Source organism: Peromyscus californicus, unplaced genomic scaffold, assembly GCF_007827085.1.
Source record: "Peromyscus californicus insignis strain IS unplaced genomic scaffold, ASM782708v3 Scaffold_19__1_contigs__length_69161282, whole genome shotgun sequence".
NCBI lineage: Eukaryota > Metazoa > Chordata > Mammalia > Rodentia > Cricetidae > Peromyscus > Peromyscus californicus.
Genome location: NW_026294491.1, coordinates 55933180 through 55939186, shown reverse-complemented (window position 1 = coordinate 55939186; position 6007 = coordinate 55933180).

Genomic DNA, 6007 nt, shown 5'->3' with positions numbered 1-6007 from the left:
GATGACATTCCTGCCTTTGCTTGCCCAGATCTGGGATGCCAGGTGTGCAGCTAGCTTTTCTAAGGATACCCTTCTAAACTGCCATTGGATTATTATTATGGCTAAAGAAGTCTTTCACTCACCATGGCTTAAGCTTTATGAAATCCATCTGTTTACTTGTTCTGACCTAAGTCAAATCCAACTTCTTAATGCAGTGGTATGTGACTTTGCTTGCTTTGGCTTCAGATTCCAGCTTGAAGGATCAGCTCACTTAGAACCTAACATTTCACTAAGATTAACTGATCCACCCAGTTAGGTGTGTTGAGACCTCAGATGAACAGCCTAGCTTCTTGTGTTCTGATTCAGAAATGACTGTAGAGAGAAGGTAGATTCTCACCACGCCCCTATACAGTGCCCACAGGCAGAAAGAAGCAGGCTAATGAACACATCCTAAGCTATTAAAATTATATATTGTTACAGATACAACTCTATTGACATTTTGGCATGGGTAGGGTGATTAATTTAAACACACCAGTTAATTACTAAAATTCTACTATAATAAACTGTATTAAACAAACTGGCTGAATGTTTCAAGACGTGGTGATTGGTCTATGACTCACTGTTACTGCCAGAGGCTATCTAGAAGAAGGAAATTGGTTTTGAAAAGCAGGGCTTAGGGGAGAAAAAAATGGCCCAGTTCCAAGTACTAGGAAAAAAAGCAAAGAGAGTAGAGGAAGGGAGAGAGACAGGGAAGGGATTCAGAGAGGAAACATGATCTATTGTGGCTAATAACATGCCCATTCTTTAGAATACATAAACTTTCTAAGGAAAGATGTCTCATTTTATTGAGTCTCCATAATTCATCCCAGTGTCTACTTTGCAGTATGGGTTCAGTTGCAATTTGTCAATGTTTAAGACATGTGAGGGAAGAGAGAAAATACAAACAAAGCCAGTAGATCACACAACACTGGCATTATTATATCACCAGATCCTGAGCTGAGACTCTTAGGTTACATGTTAAAGAAACTTTGTGTTGGTTCTCTCATAGTAAAACGCCTCTAACAATCAAGTGGCTCGGGGAACCATTTATATCTTGACCAGGTGTAAAGCAACACTGGCCAAAATGTATATAGTATATAAATGGCTTCCTTGCCTAACTGTGCTCAGGGTTGATTATTGCATTATGAAGTGGTCTGGGTGATGATAATACTGCTTGAAATTGGCTTTCTTCACCTTGCATTATGATTAGACTTTTACATTATCACATCACTACTATATTATGTGACTACTACATTGATCCTGACATCAAAATTCCTGTATGTGTGGAGTCACAGAGGATTTTAGTTACATTGTGTATTTCCCGTATTCAAATTATTTGCTTCTGTGACAAGCTGAGAGATTTCTGGGACCCATCTTTTATTGAGGATCCTTCCAGAGAATATCATAAATTTCTAATTTCCTAAATTGGAGCATAGCAAGATATTAAATGTGTGATTATATTTTGAATGGTGGGGCAAATTCCTTCAATCTGGAACTGATGTTTGACATTTTGCTTGGATTAAGTGTAGCCTTGCACTACTTTATAAATGTTCTATATGTCTTTGCATTTAAATGTTTTCACACCCATGCAGTGGCTCATTCAGAAAATCATTCAAATCATCTGAGTCTATTTTGAAACTCATATTCCATTAAGTTAGAAAATCTACAAGAAATGGATAAACTCCTAGACATATATGATTTACCAGAATTAAACCAATTAAACATACACAAGGAGCTGGAGATATGGTTTAGCTGGTAAAGTGCTTGCTTCACAACAGTGGGGATCTGAGCTCAATCCCCCAGAACCCATGTAAAAAGATGGGCATAGTGGCATACATTTATAATGCCGTTACTGGGGAGTTGGACAAAGAGGGAGCTCTTCCATCCACTGGCAGACCAGCCCACTCCACTAATTCCAGGCCAATCAGAAACTCTGCCTACAAAAAAGGTGGCTAGCCTCTGAGAAATGATACCCAAAGCTATGCGCACACATGTGCACCCACACAAACACACACACACACACACACACACACACACACACACACACACACACACACACAAATGCGATAAACAATGCAAATAGAGTAGGAGCAATAAATGGTAAATCTCCCAACCTCTTCTCCATGAGACACAGAGAAACAGGTGTGAGGGAACTTAATTGATTTGACATCTTTGATCTCTTCCTTTAAGTAATGAGCTAACTGTCCCCCATTTTTATCCACTAAGCATGTATCATTTATAGTCCTGTTGTGAAAACCACACATGGTCCACTAATGACAAAAGCTAGCTGCTCAACCCGACTGTACCGAATGTAGAAACCTTTGGTCAGGAATCTCAGGTATTCAAAAGTTGATCCAGCTGTCTTGAATTTTCTGACCACAAAACTTCTGCCAAACACAGATAATGATCAGGGACAATTTGTAAACAAAAACGCAGAATGCTAACTCCTTGGAACTGGATGTATTGTTGGCGCCACACCGCCACGATTCTGAAATTTTAAGTAAACCTTCCAGTAAGACTTCCCCAATCTTAGTTGTTAATTCTGAAGCTCTTCACTCAGGCATCCTGGAAATGAACGTTCAAAATTCTGATGTATCTCCTTTTTTCTCTTCCTAGAGCCCTGTTGTGTTAACAAACATTGAGTCCCCTCAACTCCCAACAAATGACAATAACGAAGTAGGACTTCACTTTTCACAGGGGAAAACATTCAAGAACTTGTCCGCGACCTCCTACAGAGAGATGGTTGAGGGAGGGTTGGATTCTATGAAGAGGAACACTTACTTTGAGGGCATAAAGCTTCGTGACGTCGCCCCCACGTGGCGGCAGGAGGCAGTTACCATCGCCCACGGAGGGAAGGGCAGCAGGAGCCCTCTCTGGCTCCCTCCAACAGCATGAAGATCTGTGCTGTGAAGTCCTGGTAAATATTAGTGTAGACAGGGAAAGTGGATGAGACCAGGGTAGGGAAAATGGGTGAATCTAGTGTAGGTAAAGATGTGTAAGGTGAGGGGCCGCCGGCAGATTCAGGGACAATTATTAGCTCACTTTCTTAGCAAGAATCGGCTAGAGAATTCCCATGACCTTAAAAGAGATAATCGTCCTGTCTATAGGATTTCTACAGACTCAAGGAGGGAGCTTAAAGCCATGTCTAAGTCTGGCTTTTCTGTGGTCAGATTTAAAATGCCAGTTTTTTTTTAATTGTGTGAGTGTGCATTTATATGACTATAACAATAAGATCTGAGGTCATTCATTCTTCTGAACTTCCAGAAGAGAAGATGTGAAGCTATATTGACCAAACACCAACGCATATAGTTAGCACTGTTGGAGTTATAGACAACATCTTTTGAAGAACGTGAAGACTGTGTGCTAGATCAAAGGGGGCACTTTGTACATACTTCGGTTTTCTAGGGTGGTAGCCAGCCAGTGGTTACTGAGTTTCTTAAGAAGTAGACTTTTGGTCTAGTGTGTGAAGGAAATACTAAGCCACTGAAGCACAGTCTGGCCCCCAAAGCATATTATAGTGTTAGTAGTGACATCAAATAGTGAAGAATTAAGATGACATTAGTGAACAGTCAGGTTTTAAGTTTATGACAGAGTATTGACAATATCTATAAGGCTCTCTTTATATCGTTGTTTCCATCTTCTAGAACAATGAAAGCACACATCATGCCCTTGACATCTTAGAAGAACCATGTCATCCTGATCTTAGAACATTAAAAGAAAGGACAAGGTATTGTTCCATTCACATGTAGGAAGGGTAAAATGATGGTCAAATTTTCAACTACGTATGAATGTAGGTGTCAAGAACAAAGCACAAAGTGAGGTAATGCATAAAACATTTTTTTTTCTTGAACACGTTTTCAGCAATGGTGCCCTTCTTCAGACTTTATGAAGATGACTACCATTTGGATTGGCAACAACATGGGAGTGGAATGTGTGGCCTCCTGGTCTACTAGACTTTGGAATTATGGATCATACAATGCAGACACACTGAGTGACTTAGCTGTATAAAATCTTCAGGCTCATGCATATGCCTTTTTCAATGAGGATGCAGTTAGTTCATTTTTCCTTATGTTAAGAAGGACCAGGTCTAAGGCATTTGAATTGACATCAGGAAGAAAAAAAAGTTTTAAATAATTTTGAAATTAACATTCAATCAGATCACAAATTTTTATGGAAATACCTGATGGGGTTAAGCCAAATTTTAGATACTGCAAAAGATAATAAAATACTCATATTATCCATTTATGGTTATACATATTATATTATATGAGGACTGTATTAGGATTTTTACAGAGTTATGTCTTTGGTTTTTTTTAAAATAAGACTATAGAAATTCATATTTTGTGTAAGAGAAAACTGAAACTCTGATGGATTTCCCAAGCCTGATGGTTTCCAAAGACTGTATCTTAATGATCATTAAGCTACAGATAGGAAATAAAAGTCACAGAAAGTTGATGCATGAATGCATTCAGCTTAAAGATATGCCCTACTTCTCTTCTCAAGAATAAAATAGTCTTGGATGGTCAATATAGAAATACCAGGCTCCAAAGACACTGTCTAGATTGTAATGTGCTTAAGAACTTAACTGTAGTTACTCATGTTAGTAGTTTGGATGGGAACCAAATGAAAGAAAGCTGGAGGTGAAATTTGAGTATGTTGGTGTGAAAAATGCCATTTGAGGGCAGTGTTGACTGAAACTGATGTGTAGATGCAGAGTGCCCAGAGACAGTTGTGATGTGTATTCTATCCTCTCCTACCTTCTGTCTTGACACAGGGAAGGTAGATATTTCAACTGTCCAACCATCAGTAAGTGACCATTCTAATGTGAGCATTTTTTTATCATGCCAATAACTCTAATGTTGCCAAGAGTAAAAACATATACTTAATATATCTACTTGTGGTCTTAAGAATGATATCAACAAAACTCTTTAGCAATCCTATTACAGAAACAATGGTATCAATTTTACATGTATATATCAACTTTTTGTATGATTGCATAAATAGCATAGCTAAGTCTCATGTTTTTAATTTGTCTTCCAAATTAGAACTATGTTTATTGGGAAAGCGAAAAATGTGGTATTTGTGTATATGTTTCATCTCAATATGTGATTATATGATAAGAATTATTAAAATAAGGATAAAGGGGCCCCATGAAGCTGCATTAATGACTTGCTCTTCCCAAAATGAAACTTTTTGTTTTTTTATGAACAATGTATTTGAAGTCATGACTGGTGGGTAATGATGGGAAGATAAGTATTTTCCCAACTGAGCTGCTTTTAATATTATCCTAAGGACCCAAGGTGTGTCATCCTATTTAGAAGAAGCAATATGAGGATGAGCAAGGAGGCCTTTTGAAATACAATGATAATCCTTTGTACCAAATTGTGACCAGAACTGAGAAGAGTAGGCTTTTAATTCATTAACTATATATTTATTTTTCTATAGCAGAACTTTTGACAATAATACAAGCATGAGAAAAAAAACACAGTTTCTAATTTCTCTCTCTGAGAAATAACCACTTCTAAGGTGTTTGATCATTTATGTTGGCAAAATCTCAACCCTGAAATCTTGACTGAGATTGAGAATAGCAAGTTGAGAGGTGGGACACAGTGGAAAAACTGAACCCTGTCCCGCACAATGAGATGGATGATGAGTGTCAGCAACCTAATTAGCTAGGAAGAAATCTATTTGTTTACATTTCCTTTTAGGTGAAGAAAAGGGAACAGAAATTTGCAGGAAGATGCTAGGAATTTCCGAGTCACTGCACATACAAGTCAAGGACAACCATCAAATTCTTCAGTTCATGTCCCTTTTAGAGACAAGGGGGTTTCACTGTGATTCTATTTGCATCATATAGTGACTCTTCAGCTGTTACATTGCTAATGAACTAGAAGTTACAGGTGTTTGGCATACCTTAGATCACCCCATTTCCCCCTCCCGAGTCCCTGTACTACTGACTTCAGTGAAGATGTTTTTTTTGTTTTGATAG